This window comes from Vulpes vulpes, chromosome 13 (genome assembly GCF_048418805.1).
Source record: "Vulpes vulpes isolate BD-2025 chromosome 13, VulVul3, whole genome shotgun sequence".
In the NCBI taxonomy this organism is placed as follows: Eukaryota; Metazoa; Chordata; class Mammalia; order Carnivora; family Canidae; genus Vulpes; species Vulpes vulpes.
This window is the reverse complement of record NC_132792.1, coordinates 28136303-28158156: the sequence shown is the minus strand read 5'-3', so window position 1 is coordinate 28158156 and position 21854 is coordinate 28136303. Positions and strand designations below refer to the sequence as shown.

Genomic DNA, 21854 nt, shown 5'->3' with positions numbered 1-21854 from the left:
AGGTTTTGGAAACTGCAAATCAAGTGTTTGTGCTGTATGATCTTCCAGTTCTGCCTATCAGAGTCCCAGCCAAAGCAAAATTCACAAATCAGTAATCATTAGACCTCCAGCATTATTCTCATTATTTTCTGAGTGTTTCCCCTTTATCCTTTTTAAATTTTCCTCAAAATATCACTTGAGTGAGGTGGGAATTATATGATCTTACAATAAATACCAGCTTTACAAATGACTATTACCTTATGGTGAATAGTACAGTTACTGAATGCAATTTTTGGTAAATTTCAATATTCCTATTTGAAAGCCAGGCTTATATAATATTAGGACTTTTTCTTAATAATTTCAAACTCAGTATTTGCTTCTAGATGAGTGAACTTGAGAAGGATGAAAGGAAAATGAGTTCTTCACAATAAATACATTTGTACTTTTAGGATTTCTTGCCACATAGATGCTTGTTAGGATTTTTTATTTTATTAAATTTTTTTTCAAACTGTATTACAGACACTAATTACAGGGCATTTGCTATTTTAAGAAAGGGAGAAATAATTAAAAAGCTTATCCAAATTTTCCAGGCATGTTAGAGTTGGGGAAAGGATCAAAAGCCAATATTCCAATGTTTCCTATCCATTTGTTTCTCTTCCACACCACATTTAGAACTGGTTACAAATAAATTTTTATTTCCAATATCCATCTCAAGGCTTTCATTGTATTTTTATTCCTAGATAGCTACCAAATATTTATTTTATTTGAAGCATATTTTGACCACTCTTGATTATGTTTTTTCCAAAAATGATTTTCCCCGGTGACAACTGAAACTCAAGTGATGATAACAACAAAAGAGATTTTGAGAATTTTTCCAGAACCAGGGTCACTGGTGACATTTCCATAAATCACACACAATCTCAACACAGACCATCTTACAGAGAAGACTTACTCTAATAAGCTTTAATGTACAGAGGTTAAAATAGCCTCGTTGTATTTATCTTTCACTGTGCAGCTTACCAAAACCAAATTTCTGTCATCAACAATTATTAATCATCCATATGCCCTGCAGAGAATTTTAATAAAGCATATTATGAACCTGGGGCTGGGGTGATGCAAGAAGGACACAAATGTGATCCAAATTTATAAAAGGAGATGGGGGTCCCTATGGCTCCACCACATCTGTTTGCCATATGTTCATAAATCACATCAATGTTTTGAACATTTCTCCTAGCACCTTCCTGTCACTCTGGTTTTATAGTTCATAATTTTACCCCTCTTACCCTCATACACACGAAAAAAATCTCATTATTATATTTCAAGGTTGAGAATAACATTTGACCAACTATTGGGTTAAACAAACTGCAGCCAATGGCTGTGGCTAGTGTCCAATGACCTTCCAGTTGCTTGAGAGTTGGTTGCAATAGGCAAAAGCAGGAGCAAAACTTGTTTATTCTAAAAAAGGAAAGAATATGAAGATACCAGTTACCACTGCCAAAACCAAAAGGAAGCTACATTTTTAGTATGAATCTATGAAATAGAGTTGCCAATAAGAAAGTTGACAACTTAGGAAAAGATGTTTTACCCTACAAATAGGACCCTCAGAAACATTATGCACACTACTTATTTTTGTTTTCCTGTGATGCTAATGCATATCTGCATGTGGTGCAGTGCCTGCTCTCTAAGAGTTTGACATCTCTGACAACCATGACATGAAGACAGAGCAAGAGCAACAGGATTCAAATTGCATTTTCCTGACAGTCTATGTGACCTGTTGGTTTGTTTAACAAAAAATGTAAGCAAACTAAAGGTGCAGAGTAGGTCAAATTATCTATGTGGTATCATAATAGATGAAACTGAGGTCTCTGGTCATGGCTGACTGGCCTCTCCTCCCCCTTGCTCCAGGTAGTACTAGTGAACAGAATGTAACAACAAAATCATGCATATCCATATCTAAGCTTGAAAACAAAACAGCAAACAAAAAACACCCACTTGGTGCCAGAAATAAAGAGAGGTTATCTGAAGCCAGAGCAAAAAAGGAAGCTAAAGCCATGGGCCCTGAGGCTACTAACCCTGGACGTTCTAAATCACTTTCATTTGAGAATAGAGAGTTGGGAAAGGAGACAAATGTTGAGTTGTTGACCCTGTGGCATGGGAAGCTAAAGGTGCACTACCAGTATGAAACCAAGAACCTGGAAGGGACTAGAAAAGTTCTTTCCACTGGACTGGGAATTTGGCAAGAAAAATGGGCTGCCTGTACTAGATCATGGTTGAAAATTAATCATCTGGAAGAAATCTAAACTGATACTATGCAGGGATAGGGGGTTAAATTCACACATTACACTTGGTGAGAGAATCTTAGGTCATGAAATTATTGTAAACACTGGTTGAGAGACCCATGGGACTGGCAGAGGGAGACATAAAACCACCCACAATAGGGATCCCTGGGTGGCTTAGTGGTTTAGTGCCTGCTGTTGACCTGGAGAAAATATTACCAAAAATATACTTCAGTGATCCAGGAGTCCTGGGATCGAGTCCCACGTCAGGCTCCCTGCATGAAACCTGCTTCTTCCTCTGCTTGTGTCTCTGCCAATCTCTCTCTCTCTCTCTCTCTCTGTCTCTCATGAATAAATACAATCTTAAAAAAAAAAAAAAAAACCACATACACACCCACCCACAATAATGACTTCACAAGCTTGAATCATGACATATCCTTTGAAAACAACTCAATCTGAAGACAGAATCCAACTAAAATTTGAAGCATTTAAGAAAACAGATCTCCATGTGACTCAGGATCTCAACAGGAGAATTCATAGGTTAAAACCAATAGAGCATGGAACAATGTGAAAACAAATTTGCTTTAAATATTCAAAGATATAGATAGAAAAAAATAAAAATTATAAGGGCAGTATCTCCTAAAAAAAGCAATTTTGAAAAAGCAAAGTGGAAAGCCTAGAAATTAAAAATATAATAATTGAAAGGAAAAGCTCAGTATATTAACTATTTAGTGTATTGCATATGGACAGAGGAAATTAGTAAATTTGAAAACAGATCTGAAAATTCATCTAAATGCAGTGGGTTAGATTTACATATACATAGATATATATGGAGTTAAGGAACATGATACCTAATATGCATGCTATTCCTCAATTAACTAATTATAACTCATTAACAGATAGATTATATTGCAAATAAAAAAAGACACCAGGAGTATGGAATGAGAATCTGACATATGTCTAATAAGTCTAATAAATATTCTCTCCAGAATCAGAGATTGGGAGAGAAGCAGTCTGAAAATGAAAGAAACCATGGATCTTCATATTCAAGAAGCAGATAGTTCTGAGTAGGGTAACCAAAAAAATCCACACTTAGACACTATGGTGAAATTTTAGAATGTCAAAGATCAGGATTTTTAAATTAGGGAGAAAAAATTTTAAGATGCACAAAAGCTGAGACAGATCCTTATGAAAATATTACCAAAAATATACTTCAGCAAGAAAGAAATTGAATTTATTTATTTGAGAGAGAGAATACAAGCAGTGGGGAGGGGTAAATGGAGTAGCAGGCTCCCCACTGAGGAAGGAGCCCAATATGGGGCTTAATTCTAGGACCCTGAGATCATGACCTGAGGTGAAGGGCAGACACTTAACCAACTGAGCCACCCAGGCGCCCTAGGAAATTGAATTTAGAAAGAAAGGGTGTGGTATAAGAATCAATGATAAACAGAAAAATCAAAGCATATTGATAAATCTAGGTTGAGATGTTTAAAGTGTGTATGTGAGGAGAGCACCCGGCTGGTTCAGTTAGTAGATTAGAGCATGTGACTCTTGATCTCGAGGTTGTGAGTTCAAGCCCCACACTGAGTGTAGTGATTACTTTAAAAAAATAAAATAAAATGTGTTTGTGCCTGCACACATATTAAAATAAAGTAACATAAATGGTGGGACAAGACACAACATTTTAAGGTCCTTGTCTTTTTTCAAGAGAAAGATAGAATTATTGATTCACCTAAAAACTTATTAAGTCTATTATTACTATTTAAGAGTAACTGCTAGAAGAATAGAAATAGAGTGCATAACTAACAAACTTACAAGAGAGATCTTTAAAAGAGTGAATTGAGGATGGGAATAAACTCAACCAATACAGTACATGAAACAGCCACTCACTTAACCAGGTTTTTTCATTGGTTTTATTGCTTATAAAAGTACATCGATATAAACAAGGTTATATCTGCATTTTCAGGAATTATGATGAAGATGAACCTAGAAGAATTATATGTAGGACATTTTTTAATATTAAATGAGCTAATACACTTATGAGATAAATAGGAAGAAACAAAGTGAAAGACCTCAATAAATAATTGTCATTATCATTATTATGTTTAAATATTAAAAAGTTTAAGCTTTCAAAGTTAATCAGGAGAGGAATCCTGAATCTTCTTTGATATGAATGTACTATGTGATTACAAATTAACGTTTTTAAATTTCAGATAATTTGGCTATTTTTAGCAGAAGCCAGAAAGTCAAAACAACAAAACACTTCTGATATTTATATATAGAAATAATAATGATAAACAGTGCAGTGAAAGAAAAGAATGAACAAAAATTTTGCAACAAGGATTGCAGATTCATTTGAAAGTTGGTACCAAAAAAAAAAAAAAAAAGAAAGTTGGTACCATTTTTCAGATAGTGGGGGGATGTTCAACTTTGAGATTATGCTGGAAAAACATTAAACATTTTTCACTTACAAAAGTGCTCTTTTCATTCTTAGAAGTTTTACAGAACTATTATTTATAATTTCCATGAAAATTTTCATATCTTACTTTGTTTAATAATTTTTTAGGACATATTTTTTCTTCTGGGTCATATGAGTTTCAAAGCTTGAATAATGTCATTCATCGTTGGCTTTCCCAACAGAATTACCATGTAGCTTGTACACAGTTAAAACTCATGAAAATTGGTTTGTAGATAAAAATAATTCTTCCAAAAATCACTGACATTTGTGAAGAGAGCCTGCTTAAATTCAGTAGCACATTTTCCCCTTGTCATTGAAAAAGACAACCATTCTCTTTATCCCTCTTTTTACCCCACCAAATAGAGCCTAGACAGGAACCAAGAAAAAGATTTATCAAGGAATGTATGCTTCCAATTTTTTAAGTTAAAAGCCTTCATATGCTTCAGGAGTAGATCCTTCTGACAGGAACATCAAATATCCTTAGTATTGAAGGTATAGGACACAAAAAGTCACAATACCCCATTACTCAGCCATGAAGCTGACTCCTTTGTTCTTCATTCAAGAAGTATGTTACTTACAGTAGATACCAGAATCAAGAATTTTAATGGATCCAGTTTCTCTCCAATCACCTATTGTACGTGAAAGATAAAGCAACAGATGTAGAATATTCAGTGATGCATATTCTTATGGAGTTACTTCCATCTTCTCTCTCCCATCTTCAGACCACTTCTGCACGTCTCTCACTACTATGCAGCATAGGACTGCATGACAAATCATTGTCTAAATATTGTTATCCATGAAGTCAAAGACAGCTTTATTTGGAAGAGGGCTTAAAAATTATACCTTACTATAGGTATAGAACTCCTTAAGTGCCAGATGGTTTCATTTCAACATTAAGTTGCTGATCTTCCTATGACACTTGCCAGAAGAAAGTTTGGGACACCTCTTCACATGTTTCTTGAAGTAGCCTCTTGATACTAAGGAAGCCTCTCCAGATGTAACCCAGTAAAGATAATACCTTGCAAACCATAAATAAAATGGCCTAACTAAATTCACATCAGGAGACTGCCAGTCTGTAAGAAAGGGGTTCCCCACCCTCCTGCAAAACTCAACAAATTAGTTAGAACTGAAAGTACAGGGTTTAGTTCTGACTCTGCTTGCACATTAGAATCGTCCCAGATCACCTAAACATGAAAGATGGTCAAGACATTGATATTTTAAAAAAAAAGTTCCTTTGTTACTTCTTTTATTTTTTGGCGGGAGCAGGGGGCAGAGAGAGAGAAAGAGAATCTTAAGCAGGCACAGAAATGGGTGAGGGGCTCAATTTCAGAACCTTGAGATCATGACTCTGAGATCATGACCTGAGCCAAAATCAAGAGTTGGACGCTTAACTGACTGAGCCACCCAGGTACCTTTAGTTGCTTCTAATAATCAGCAGCTGAGAACAAGTGTTATGGGGCCTACTGGCAAGAAGATCATACTTTCTTTTTAAAATGAAAAAGCTACATATGCTTATTGTTTTTACAACATAGTTATGGATAAGTAAAAAAATGAAGAAAAATCCACATGTAATCTTGATTTCTAGAGATAACAAATATTAAAACCCTGGTGCATTTTCTTCCAGATTCTTTTTTTTTTTTATAGTTGTTTTTTGTTTTTTTTTAAATTTTTTTTGTATTTACTTATGATAGTCACACAGAGAGAGAGAGAGGCAGAGACACAGGCAGAGGGAGAAGCAGGCTCCATGCACCAGGAGCCCGACGTGGGATTCGATCCCGGGTCTCCAGGATTGCGCCCTGGGCCAAAGGCAGGCGCTAAACCGCTGCGCCACTCAGGGATCCCTCTTCCAGATTCTTTACTTTGCATCCCCATATGAAAACATGCATGAATATATTAACACATTCGTTTTTGAGAAAGCTAATTTATGAAAGAGATGGGATGTGGAGAAATTGGAGCCCTCATACATTGATTGATGGCAGAAAATGTAAAATGGTGCAGCTCTTTTGGAAAACAATTTGGCAGTTCCTTAAAAAGTTAAATACAGGGATGCCTGGGTGGCTCAGCAGCTGAGCGTCTGCCTTCAGCTCAGGGCGTGATCCTGGAGTCCCAGGATCAAGTCCCACATCGGGCTCCCTGCATGAAGCCTGCTTCTCCCTCTGCCTGTGTCTCTGCCTCTCTCTCTCTCTCTCTCTCTCTCTCTCATGAATAAACAAATAAAATCTTAAAAAAAAATTAAACACAGAATTACTATATGATGTAGTGATTTCACTCCTAAGTATCTAACCCAAGAAAAATTAAAGCATATGCCCCCACAAAAACATGCAAAAAATGTCTAAGTAGCTAGCCCAAAAGCTAAAATAACACAAATGTCCATCAACTGTTGAAATAAAATGTGATATTCCATAATGTGTAATATCATTCATCAATAAAATGAAATTAAGTATCAATACATACTACAACATGGATGAGCCTTGAAAATGTTATGCTAGGTGAAGGAAACCCATCACTAAGGGCCACTAACTGTATGATTCCATGCATATGAAATGTGCAGAAATAGGCAAATTTATAGAGACGAAGTAGACTCATGGTTGCTTAGAATGGGGTTGGTGCAGGTAAGGAATGTAGATGGACTGGTTGGGGGTCCCTGGGTGGCTCGGTGGTTGACCGCCTGCCTTCGGCCCAGGGCGTGATCCTGGAGTCCCAGGATCGAGTCCTGCATCGGGCTCCCCACACAGAGTCTGCTTCTTCCTCTGCCTGTGTCTCTGCCTCTCTCTCTCTCTGTCTCTCATGAATAAATAAATAATTTTTTTTAAAAAATATGGACTGGTAATGAGTATGGGGTTTCTTTTAGTGGGAATGAAAATATTCTAAAGTTAGATTGTGGTGATGATTGAAAAATACTGTGAATATGCTAAAAAAATTAAAAATAACATTAAATTGTACACTTTAAATAAGTGAATTGTATGGTATGTGAAATATATTTTAATAAAGCTGTTTTAAAAAGACGTAAGAACTCAGAGTCCTATTTCACATCTTAATATTCTAATGTTGATTATTTATTACTTCTTTTTAAAGGGATTTATCCCCATTAGTTACTCTTTCTTTCCTCCTTCTTTCAATGGTTCTTTTATAAGTGAGCTGACGGGAAACTCTTTACCATCTATCACCTCCAGGAAAAAATAAAGAATTTTAAGACCTACTTAGTTCTTGTTGAAAAGAAGTTTGATATTACAAATATCAACGTCACTAGAGGCTCAACTCTAAACCCATGGCAAAAGGGAGATTTGAGTGAAATCTGTGTCACTAGGAGATGCCACCAACATTCTTTTGATATTAAAATAATCTTCTTCAGGATTTGAATTCTTGAAACACAGTACTCACTTAGCTAAGTTTCTGGTTTGTCTTTTTTATTACCTGCTAAGAGCACATCTTAAAATAACTTTTCCAGGAAAAAAAAAAGTGCTCATTGAAAAATTCTGTTCTCATGACTTATCTTCCTAAGAAATATAATTAGAAAATAATATAGATTGCAATGTGTTGAGAGGTACAAAAGAGGAAGTTTGGGGCTGCTAAGAGTGCTGTGGGAAGTTAAAAATTTGAGTAGGAGTTTGTATTGATAAGGAGGGACATAATAGCAAATGCCTACTTCTCTGGCTGCATGTTGTGGTTAACTTGATTAAAGACAGGCTTAGAGTTAGCATCGGCTTCAGGGTTGCACTAAACTGGTCAAACTCAATTGTTACTCGAAATTGTACTTGGACACTCGAAAACAGCAATTTGAGGATTTTTTTCCCTCCCCTTTTGCTTTCAAGTGGTACAAAATAATGTGAAATTTTCTGGCCAATCATAGACTGATTGAGGATGTATAGTAAGAAGTCAACCACCAGCTAATCTGCCAGGGCAGACATCCCAGAACTGGTGGATTCATTCCCTTCGAAGGAAAGTACCAGTCGGAGGCCTCATAAAGGGGGCAATGGGTGTATTAATCTTAACAAAACCCCAAAAGCATTTCCCATCATTTTTAGATTTGAAGTGGTTTAAAAGAAATTGAGAAGGTAACTTACAGTCTGTCTTAAAATAGAGGAGCCCACATCAAAGTTATATTCATGGTCTCTTCAAGAAGGATCTTCTATATAAAAAAAATTAATGGCATAGAATATAAATAGTGTTATACTATGACAGCCCTGTGACAAAAGCTATTGTCATTCACAGAGGTTTATGACCTTAACTCAGGCTGTTTTTTTTTTTTTTTCAAACAAAGGGCCCATAATTACAGGTCCTTGCCAAAATGTAATGCTATAAGTTGGTGGTCTTCAAACTAATTGATTTTTCTTTTTTCTTTATTTTTAAAGAGAATTTATTTATTTATTCATGAGAGACACACAGAAATGCAGAGACATAGGCAGAGGGAGAAGCAGGGAGCCTGATGTGGGACTCAATCATAGGACCCCAGGATCATGACCTGAGCCAAAGGCAGACACTCAACCACTGAGCCACCCAGGCATCCCTGATTTTACTTTTTAGAACAACTTTTGGTTTACAGAAAACTTGAATGGAAAGTACTAGGAGTTCCCATATATCTCTTCTCCCCAGCCCCTATCTTGTATATCGTTTCCCCTATTATAATTTGCTATAATTGATTAATTGATGAACTAATATTGATACATTGTCATTAATAATTTGCATTAGGGCTCATTCTGTTGTACAGTTTCATGGATTTTGAAAAATGTATAATGGCATGTATCTACCATTGCAGTATTATACACACTTTCATTGGCCTAAAAATCCTGTTTTACACCTCTTTATCCTTTTCTTTCTCCCTCCAAAGCCCTGGCAACTATTGATCTTTCAGTAGTCCCTAGAGTTTTGCCTTTGCCAGAATGTCTTATAGTTGAGATCATATAGTAAGTAACCTATTCAGATTGGCTTCTTTCACTTAGCAATGCGAATTTAAGATCACTCTACTTCTTTTCATGACCTGATGGCTCATTTCTATTTATTGCTGAATAATACTCTCTTTAATAGTTTGCTTGTCCATTCACCTATTGAAGGGCATCTTGATTGCTTCTAAGTTTTGGCAATTATAAATAAAGCTGTTATATACATTCCTGTGCAGGTTTTTGTGGGGACATAAGCTTTCAACTCATTTGGATAAATACCAAGAAGAGCAATTGCTGGATCCCATGATAAGACAATGTTTAGCTTTGTAAGAAATTGTCAAATTTCCAAAGTGACTGTACAATTTTTCATTTTCACCAGACATGAATGAGAAATCCCAGTGCTCCATATCCTTGCTAGCACTGGGTTTTGTCAATGTTTTGGATTTTAATCATTCTAATAGTTGTATAGTGGTACCTTGGTCTCTCCCCCCGCCCTCTTTTTAGGTTTATTTATTCGAGAAGGAGAGAGAGAGAGAGAGAGAGAGAGAGAGAGAGGCAGAGACACAGGCAGAGGGAGAAGCAGGCTCCATGCAGGAAGCCTGATGTGGGACTCGATCCTGGGACTCCAGGATCACACCCTGAGCAAAGGCAGACGCTCAAACACTGAGCCACCCAGGCATCCCATATCTCACTGTTTTAATTAGTAATTCCATAATGACATAGGAGGTTGAATATCTTCTCATATGCTTATTTGCCATTCATATATTTTCTTTAGTGAGATACCTGTTTAGACCTTTTGCTCACTTTCTAACTGGGTTGTTTGGTTTCTTATTGCTGAGTCCTAAGTGTTCTTTATATATTTTGTGTATCAGTTCTTTATCAGATACCTGTTTTGCAAAGATTTCCTTCTGGTCTGTAGCTTGTCTTTTCACTCTCCCTCTAGTATTACAGCATGGTAATAGGTACAAAGTAAAATCAGTAAGTGTTAATTGAATGAACAAATTAGGTAGTGTCCACTTTCTTCAGGCATTCCTGTTGCTGGCTAACAGTTTCTTTCAAACATGTGAAAAGCTAATCATAGATTAATGGTTATTTAAAAAAATCTTTCTCTTAAAATGAATGCACTGAGCTTCTCAAACAACTGAAAAAAATATGAGTATTTTATTAGCTTCAAATTATCTCAACAGGAAACCAATGTCTCCTATTGTGATGCCCATATAATAACAATTGAGGAAAAAGAAGATGCGTCTTTAAGAACTGGTTGATAGAGAAAACTTTAAAGAGTTTGGAGTGATTTGTCATTATAAAGCAGGTCCCTTGAGAAGCCTATCTTTTTTCCTGCACTCTTTGTATGGAACTGAGTTTGCTTTAATAGTTTTTTTCTTTATAAAATCATTCTTCATAAACCCAGTGTTTTTGAGGGATCATTTATTCAAATCCACTTATATAAGCTTGTAACCTGTTTTAACAGTTTGCTTATAAGATGAATATGTATTAACAGGGAGAGGGACTATTTCCCTAAAACCTGTTACTGCATTTTTGAAAAGGCTATAACTGATGTGCTTTAAGAGTCAAAGCTGTGATTTCCAAGGTGCACAACTTGATCTTGGGTGAAAAGATGATTCTTTTAAGATAAATTCTCCAAATTAGTTATGGAATTTTTTATGCAATAGCTCATTACTGTTATAGAGATTATAATGAACATATTATAGCACCTTAAAGTCTTAAAAAATTCTGCAGTGAATAAAATGACCCCCAATCTTAGCCAGTTTGGCTATAGAACCCTTCCAATGACTTATTAATTTCCTCTAATATCTATTACCATCCCACAAAACAACTTTGTGATATGATTTATTAAAATACTTTTTTCCCCCTAAAAAAAACAATTTTGGAATACATTTTCTTCCAAAAGCGAGGGAGGGCAAAACTGAGCTAATGAGTAACTCTTTATGCTTGTTTCTCTTTGTCTGTGCTGTATGATAGATTCTAGGGGAAGGAGGTAAGTAAGATAAAGAAATAGGTAGTATATAATGAATGATACAGAAGTCCCAATTCTTTTGCTGATGGGCTGTTATATATATTTAGTATCTGTAATGAACCCAATATAAAAAGAGTAAGTGGCTTTTGTGAAATTATGGTGGTAAATGATAAAGATGAATAGACACCACTTGCTAGGTTTGGATCTGCATATTGATTCACATCCACCTTGAATACCATATATTTTATATACATGTTATCTTATGTCCATACTTTTGCTTCTTTTGACCAAGGATTGTATAGAAAAGGATTTCATTTCATATTTGTTTTGCATAGTATGTAAGAGCTTAGTGTATATAATTTGGTGGTAATATCAGCCTCTAGTAAAATGTGGTCAGTATATTACTTAAGGACTTGTCGCAAATAAAATTCAACCTTAATGCTTTTCCACCTTAAAAGGATTACATTACATCTTGTTAAAATAAAAAAAAAAATGTGTAATGTAACAGTTCAGAGTGACTCTTTTATGTTAATGTAACAATCACTCTGAACTGGTTGTTCTTCAGAATGATCCCTTTTAGAGAAGTTATCACTGATTTAACATTAATAGACCAAAGAAATGGAAGACACATTTAACACACCTCATAAAAGACAAGCCACATTTTGTAGTGCTTTAGGAGACAGACAACTGATTTTAAGGTGTTAATTAGAATGGAGCATGTTAAAATCAGAAAGTTGTCTCATATGACAAGGAATTAAAACACTGTGTTTTAAAAAAGAAGTAAACTGGAAAAATACTGATTCAAAGGGATACATGTACCCTAGTGTTTACAGCATTATCTACAATAGCCAAAGTATGGAAAGAACCCAAATGTCCATTGACTGATGAATGGATAAAGAGGATGTGGTGCACACCCACCCACCCACCCACACACACAGGAATATTATTCCATAAAAAAGAATGAAATCTTGCCATTTCCATTTCCAACGATGTGGATAGAGCTAGAGAGTATTATGCTAAGTGAAACAGTCAGAGAAAGACAAATATCACATGATTTCATTCACATGTGGAATTTAAGAAACAAAACATGAACATGCTAGGGAAAAAAAGAGAGGCAAAACAGAAAAACTCAACTATAGAGAACAAACCAGGGGATGGGTTAAATAGGTGATGGGGATTAAGGAAGGCACTTGTGATGAGCACTGGGTATAGTATGTAAGTGACGAATCACTGAATTCTACATCTGAAACTACTATTATACTGTATGTTAACAAACTGAAATTTAAATAAAAACTTTTTTTTTTTTTTTTTAGTATTAAATAAAAACTTGAAAGAAAAAAATAAAGAGAAGTAAACTGGGATGGATAGAGTGACTGATGCATTAAAATGTATTGACTAATGTTCTGAATATGTAAGAAATTTGAAATGAGATTACTTATCTTACAGCCCTTGATGGTTTTGATGTAACAGAGACTCCTCAAGTAAGTAATAGAATTATTTTATTTATAATACCTTGAAATTATTTTTGTAAGAATAAAAAGTGGTATTTTGGCCCATACTGTGAATCAGTGTAGTTCTTCAGAGAAAGAATTACATTAGAAAATAAGAAAGTAAGTTGGAACGCCTGGGTGGCTCAGTGGTTAGGAGTCTGCCTTTGGCCAGGGAGTGATCCTGGAGTCCTGAGATTGAGTCCCACATGGGGCTCCCTGAACGGAGCCTGCTTCTCCCTCTGCCTATGTCTCCACCTCTCTCCCTCTCTGTGTCTCTCATGAATAAATAAATAAAATCTTAAAAAAAAAAAGAAAAGAAGTAAATAAATAAATATCAAGGTAAATTACTGATACAGGTCAAGTGGTTGACTAATGAACTCAACGGTCCCCTAAAATCTTAAAGTATTAACAGAGTATAATGTAAAGCACAAAATCTCGAATTGGATTGTATTTAAATCTTGCTTCTGGCACTTCCTAGTTCTTCTATGACTGAGAAATTAATTTATCTGAGTCTCAATTTCCTAATCAATAAGATGGATCTTAATAAAATGCTTCTCTTGAAAAGTTACTGAATAAAAATGCTGTGCCTAGAAAAGATCTAAAAGCTTCCACGGAGAAATATTATCAGACAAAACAGGTCTTGTCTAAGGATCAGGAATTAAAATGACTTCAGACTTCTCAGTAACAACATTGGAAGCTTAAAGAGATTGTAGTAGTACTTCAAAATATTAAGTAAAAATTATTTTCAATCAATAGTTCTGTATCTGACCAATCTCTTAATCAGGCAGCATAATAAAAGACACTTTCAAATATACAACATATAAAAATTTCAATGCACCATCTCTAGGAAATTACTCTAGGATAATTTTCAGAAATCAAAAAAGTAAATCAAGAAATAAAAGGTTGAGGCACATGAGTGGCACAGTCAGTTAAGCTTCCAACTCTTGATTTTGGCTCAGGTCATGATCTCAGGGTTCTGAGATTGAGCCCCTGTCAGGCTCTGCATTGGGCATGGAGCCTGTTTAAGATACGCTCTCTCACTCTCTTCCTCTGCCCCTCCCCTCCACCAAAAGAAAGGAAAAAAAGGATGAAGGGAGAGAGGAACAGAGAAAGAAAGAAAGAGGTTAGGCTCAGCAAATCTTTTTTTTTTTTTTTTTTTAGGCTCAGCAAATCTAATAAGGCTCACAAGAGAATAATGTCCAACCCAGAAGTCCATTCATTAATTTTCAATGATAAATACAATGGTCAAGTGTTCTAGAACACTATTTATCATCTGGCCATTGCATTATTTATCTAACAGAAAATCTACATCAGAAACATGATCATAACCAGAAAGTTGTTGCTTTGTAAATATGAATCAAAATGGAGGGAGATATTCTATGATGGCCAATTTGCCCATGTCCACTATCAGAGATATTATATATACAAAGGCCTTTTGGAGTTTTCTTAACCCACCCAGGATAGTGACAAAAGTATGTTAGCATTCTTAATATGTTATCCTGCACTTAATTGTCCCCTGTTACATCATTCTTTCTATCAACTGGATTAAATCTATGAATTAACCTTTACTGGAGGGTTTCCAAAATGTCCTTACTCAAATATTTACAAACTATCTTTTTTTTTTTTTTTTTCAGCTACAGATTTTTATTAGATGAAGGATGTCTTCGGTTAGCTCAAAGGAAAGGGGTGACAATTGGCAAGCACTCCTCCATACAAGAAAGGAAGCATTCTTGGCTAATGGGGATGGGTAGTTATGATATTTAAAGGTCAGTGTCTTCTGCTTAACTTTGACCACCCAGGAAGATCTTCCCCTTGGCACTCAACATCACCAGTCCTGACATGAAAGGGTCTGCAATGAGCTAGTTCAACTTGGCCAACAGTTCTTCCAGTTCTGGCCGAGCTTTGAATCTTCCCTTGAAGTCTTCTTCAGTGTGCTCCTTCACTGACAATCTGACTCCTTCAGGAAGATTGCTTTGGATTATTTCCAAGAAAATCTCTGCAAATGTAGCACTCAGACCACTGATCTGAACCACTTGTTCATGAGTGGTAAGAACTGAGTCCAGGAGCATTTTGTTACCTTGGTCCTGCAGCCGCAACACTTCCATGGTTTTGGTGGGCATTGCATAACTTTCCTCAACTTTAATGGATAGATGGTTGCAGAGGTGGTGAACATATTGGGCATAACTCTCTGCTAGGGCCATGTCGTATGCAGTCAGGTGAATGTTTAAAACTCCATATTCATAATCTGTCCCCAAATTAATGGGTCTCACTTCTACTTTTCCCTTCTTCTTCTTGGGCTCCTGTGCTTTAACTAGGTGCTTGTATCTTCCAATGCCATGGGTAGGCTTTGACTTGTAGTGCCGACTGGTATTCAGCAGAATGCCACCTGCAGAACAGATGGGATTTTCTCCTGAAGTCCTGAGCCTTAAGAGAAAAAAGGCTTGCTTAAAAATGGTATCGGTCCTCAGACACAGCATCTTTCCCAGAGCTCCGTTCATCCTTTGTTGCTGCCGCCGGGAACCGTTTAAGTTGAAGACCCGCCCAAGCTGCAGCGATCCCCTACAAACTATCTTTTTAAAGTGGATTATTTCGACACTTCATTGATTATGTATGATTCTTACTTCTTTCATTCAAAGAAGATAACTTTATTTCCAATTTTGGGGGGCATCCCATCATAGCCCCTTATGTACTGACTACTATGTCCCCTGGCAAACTAAATAGAATTAACAAGAATTCTCAAATAGAATCTAAACAAACAAATTTATGATTAGGAGTTTTTTCAAGACACTTAACTTCTTTAGAGCATCATACACAAACAAGTATCTGAATGGATGAGATCATTGAGGTCCTCAGCAACAAGAGATTTTAAATCATTACTACAGAGCTACACTATTTTTGGAACACAGCTGTATTACACTCTATTCTTTCACTATTAATATAACCCAGCTATATTATAACTATTAATTTTCTGTTTGCCAATCTCTTTGATTTTAGAATAAGTATTTTTTGAAATCAAAATGTATTTATATATCCTCCACCTTTATCAATCACAACCATCTTTATAGTCACATTGCACACATGCACACACACCCAAACACACACTCATGCACATACACTACAATGCACAAACTAAATACAAACTCAGTTCTAAAAGAAAGGTAGAACTAACAATATTTGGTATAACTTCAGAAAAAGAGTAATTTTTGGCAGCAAAATTTCCCAAAGTCTCAGATTAGAAAGCATTATGTCAAAATATAGGGTCAGTCCAAAGTTCCTGTGCAGGATTGTTAATTTGATCTATTCTATAACGACTGATGCCATAGCCACTAATGCCAGTCACCTTGACCCTTTGTATCATTAGTCACAGCTGGCACCCTGTTGTAGTGTGAATGGATCAATGCCAATCAACCTCTATTACCAAAATACTATTTCAAATCGCATGCCCAATGGTGGGTAAGGGTTAACATCTTGATTTATAAGGAGTTAATTGTAACCACCATTGAAAGCAAGATCAAGAGCTAGAACTAAAACAAGCTAAAAGACAATCTATATATGTGGAAAGACTAGAGAGCCAAGCAGCTAGATGGGAAATGTTAATGTAAAGAGAAAGGTAAAAAGAAGAGCCACTTTGCAGATAGGGGATGGAGGGGATAGAAAAGTAGAAAGATCGAAGAGATATAAAATATTGTAGATGCACTGTACTTTAAAAAGTTGAGCTAACCTCAGACTATAAACTGTTACATTAAGGCCCTATTTAAAAAGAGCAATCTGGGATCCATTTTTGATGTTTCTATTCTCTTTACCTCACAATTGTATATGGCTAAAATTTAGCATTTCCTCCAATTATGAATATAAACAACAAACCACAGTAGTATTAGTGGTATCTGTGACTATATCATGAGTAGAAGTCATCTATATTTCCTTTTTCTAAAGAAAGGATTTTATTTATTTATTCATGAGAGACACAGGGAGAGACAGAGGCAGAGACTTAGGCAGAGGGAGAAGCAGGCTCAATGCAGGGAGCCCAACATGGGACTCGATCCCGGGATCCAGGATCAAGCCCTGAGCCAAAGGCAGTCGCTCAATGGCTGAGCCATCTAGGTGTCCTGAAGTCATCTATATTTCTGGATCACATTGTTATTGTTGTAGATATCCCAGACTATCTTGTATGCTTATTACGTCTTTGAAATTACATCATTGGGGCACCCGGGTGGCTCAGTGGTTGAGCGTCTGTCTTTGGTTCAGGTCGTGATCCTGGGGCCCTGGGATCAAGTCCCACATCAGGCTCCCTATGGGGAGCCTGCTTCTCCCTTTGCCTATGTCTCTGCCTCTCTCTGTACCTTTCATGAATAAATAAAATCTTTTTTTTTTTTAAAAGAAATTACATCAGTTATAGGTTTGCTCTTGGATATTGCTTTCAAATGTGTCAATAAACAAAATACTCCTATTACTATATCACAAATCTGTTTTCTTTTTAATATTTTGATAATTGTATTCCAATATAATTAGTTTCCTTTGTACTGCTATGTATTTTACTTTAGGCATCTAGAAACATTACTGTGAGAAACGCTTCACAGGCTTACCTAGACTGCAAGAGGGTCCATGGAAGAAATTTCAAGACTCTTGATTAAAGGGACTCAAAATATCAGTGAAATGGTAAATACTTTCATGTCAATTAAAACATATTTTTATTTTATAAGCTATACAGATATTTTTAAAAAAGAAATAGAAAAAGTAACAAATAGTATAAAAGTATATAAGTAAAAAGTAGGAGTCTTCCAGATTAAAGAATACACTTATGATGAGCACAGAGTAATACACAAAATTGTTGAATCACTGTATTGTACACCTGAAACGAATATAACACTGTATATTAACTTTAAGGAATTAAAAAAAAAAAAAAAACCTTGGGATTCTCCTGTTACCTCCATAGCTTCTCACTACTCAGTTCACTTTTCTGGTATGTGTCCTTCCTGACACTTCCTTTTTGCACTAAAGATCTCTTATTTATAGAGCCTCTTATAATGTATAAACAGAATCACAACATGCTTGTTTTATAACATGGCTTTTAAATTCAACATATATTGTGGATATTTCTCCATATCATTATATACAAATTCACCTCATTGTTTTATATAATATTTCATGATGTTGTTATACCACAAATTATGTAATTGATTTTTAATAGGTACTTAGATACTGTCAAACAAATTTCAGGGAACATCTTATTCACTGAAGTGATATTGAAAATATTTAGGAATCCTTATGTCATGGATGCTAACAAAAATGGATCCCAACTTCAGTACTGTAGGGAGATTTTAGTGGTCCCCTGCTGGACTGGGCATTCACCCTTTGTTGCTAGGTCACAAAGAAGCCCACTGCAGAGGGTAGGGGGGCTGAGACATTGGGTGAGGAAATCAAGGACATTTATGTGAGTAGATTTGTTGCTTAATGGCTGAAGTGCAATTGCTAAATCAATGGAATTTATACTTATATTTAGATAAATAATGTCAGATTGCCTTTTAAGAAAGTATACTTATTCTAACAGAACTTCATTAACAATATTTTTCATCTTTGTCTAAATGTACATAGAAATTTTAACATTTAACATCAAATTTTAATCTTTTTTATGTTTATAGAAATTTGTATTAGTGTCTCTTATTTTGCATTTTTAAAAATTATGAGTGAAGTTGAATGTCTTTTCATAGATTTATATGATTAGTGTTACTTTCTCTGAGGCCAGTCACTTTGAGTCCTTTGTCCATTCTGCTATTGATGTTTATTTTTTATAGATCTTCAAATTAAGATCTAGAAATCTAGATTAGAATATATATTTAAAAAATAAATAATTAAAAAACAAAAATTAAAAAAATAAAGTCTGTATTAAAGAAATTAGTCCCTGTCTACCATATTTGTCATGTTCATTTTTTTCCATTTTGTATCTTTTGGCTTAATGGTTTTTAAATATTGAGAAAACTTTACTTTCTATGTAGTTGAAATTGTCAGTCTTTTTCTTTTGAATTCTGGGTCCTATATCACATTTTAAAAGCCTTTCCTATTCCAATTTTATTAGAAACAGTCATCTGAGTCTTTTTAAAACTACTTTTATGGTTTTAGTTTAGAAATTTTTTGATCCATCTGGAATTTATTTTAGTATAATGAGTGAGGTAGGCATCTAGCTTAATTATTTTCCAAATGGCTATGCAGTTGTACCAACACAATTTACTGACTAATCAGTCTTTCCTCCACATTATCCTAATTTCTTAAATGAACTTACATCCTTTTTTAGATTTTCGGATCTGCTCCATTGATATTTTTATTCCTTTTCTAGTATCAGACTATTTTAATTACTTTAACTTTATAATATATTTTAATATTTAAGCAGGCTGCCTTACTTTGTTACTCTTTCAGATTTTTTTCAATAATCTGATATATCCAATCATGTGCCACAAAAAATTGAATTATTTTCTCACATTTCAAAAAAATCAGTTTTCTAGTTGGGATCATAGTGAACTTATAGACTAAACCAGAGATTTATATTAATACAATAGAATCTGTAAAAGAAAATGTTAGTTTTCCTATATATTGACAACTTCAGTAAAATTTTAATTTTTCTTTGTTCCTTAAAAAAAGTTTATCCCTAGATTTTTTGATTGTTGATTACTATTGTAAATTGGATATTTTTTTCTGTATAATTTCAAATCTTTTTTTGTGTATATGAGAGAGTTAATGACTTCTTTGTTTTATTGCATTTTTTTTAAACTAGCATGCTTACTGAATTCTGTTTCTCATTATTCTAACTTGCTTTTATTGGGTCTTCCAGATAAACTTCCAAACCATTTACAAATACTGCCTCTTCTCTTACAATAAGATAATTTTTTATTTAATTTTCTTACCTAATTTCATCTTCAAAATAGGAAAAACATCAAATTAACAGGAAAGATATGGGGGAATTTCTCCAGGGGCAGAACCATATAAAGATGCTTAAGTAAAATAAAATGATGAGAATAACTCTTCTTGTTCAGTGAAGCTACTTTTATATACGGTTGTCACTATATGAGTCATTTTTGGTCACATTTTCAAGCTCAGCATACAACTCCTGCCCTATAATTGCTCTAATAATTTTAAAATAAAAACACTGATAGCTGTAGACAGCTATAAATAATCAAAATGGAAGGCATTCACACCATGCTTTCAAAATGCACTTGTTTAGCTTTACTTTGCCAATAACTTAAACCATATGGAAAGGGCAAATCCTCCTACACAAACACATTCTACAAGTGGCATACACAATAAATGATAGCATTTGACAAGTTTTTACTAGTTTATTTCTTTTCAGAGACAGAAAAGCCAGTTGTTACAATCAGTGTAAAGTGAAAAAATATGTACCTTACCAATCCAAAATCTTTCTTTCTCTCTCTCTCTTTTTTTTTTTTTTTTTTTTTTTGGCCTGTGTTACATCATGTTTATACAAGAGCAGCTCTCCTGGACAAGTTGCCATATATCCATTCCTATTCCCTTTGCTCCTGTTCCAGAAGCTGAAAGGTCAGTGACATAGTAATGCCTATTATAAATACCATTTGGTTATGAGGTTGATAATTTTGGGGAGCTTGATTGAAGACAGTGATGGACTTCCAGATGTCATGACTCACTTGCAGATCAACTTGAGAAACTGAAAGCTGAGCTCCATAGCACTTAAAAAAGCCTATTTGGACTTCTAAGCAGTAGGACAACTATAGGAATAAGACATGAATAGGAGTTATATACAGAAACTGATTACTTAAACAAATGACACCCCTTCCCCTTCTCTAATAGTGAGAGGAGTGGAAGTAAAGGAGCCTAGGGACATCCAGATTTGAACAGTGACCCATTTTTCTGCCTGAGATAAAAAGTAGTCCTTCTGGCATGCTTGTACGCATCATGGCCCTTTTCCTATATATTGAACACTTGGGCCTAAAGCATGAGCAGAGAGAGACAAGATGAAAGTAATGTGTGTCAGAGGTTAACTGAAGACAAATAATGGTTGCTGGAAGATTAGGGAATTCTCTAGTTAATTCTGTCTTTTCAGGTGAGCACATGTGGTTCTTATCTATACTCATTGTGAAACTATATCTACCCACCTTGAGGGAAGAATTAAGTTGATGGTTTGGTTATATTTTACATTTTATTTTTATTTCTATTGAAAATTTAGTCCTCTTTAAGGTTGCTGTTCTAAAAAAGTCACAAAAATTTTTAAATGACTAAATTTGGTGAAATTACAAATGAACAAGATTGAGGTTTAGGGGATCTTGTAACCAATTATGAATCAGAAGTTTTTCTTTCTTTTTTTAAAATATTTTATTTATTTATTTAAGAGAAGGAGAACACAAGCAGGGGGAGGGGTAGAGGAAGAAGCAGGCTCCCCATTGAGCAGGGAGCCCTACTCAGGGCTCAATCCCAGGACCCTGAGATCATGACCTGAGTCAAAAGAAGACACTTAACTTTTTTTTTTTTGCTTGTTTCTTTTGCCTTCTGGATGTATCTTGCAAGAAGTTACTGTGGCCGAGTTCAAAAAAGGGTGTTCCCTGTGTTCTCCTCTAGGATTTTGATGGAATCTTGTCTCACATTTAGATCTTTCATCCATTTTATCTTTGTGTATGGTGAAAGAGAGTGGTCTAGTTTCATTCTTCTGCATGTGGATGTCCAATTTTCCCAGCACCATTTATTGAAGAGACTGTCTTTCTTCCAGTGGATAGTCTTTCCTCCTTTATCGAATATTAGTTGACCATAAAGTTCAGGGTCCACTTCTGGGTT

General features: G+C 35.1%; 1 long non-coding RNA gene and 1 pseudogene across 2 annotated transcripts in view; both read right to left on the bottom strand.

The window, feature by feature from the left end:
• The window catches only part of LOC140595150 (uncharacterized), a 137990-nt gene that overhangs the window by 49457 nt on the left and 66679 nt on the right, over nucleotides 1-21854 (bottom strand). The window lies entirely within an intron of this gene.
• LOC112917020 (large ribosomal subunit protein mL48 pseudogene) lies at nucleotides 14682-15615 on the bottom strand (annotated as a pseudogene).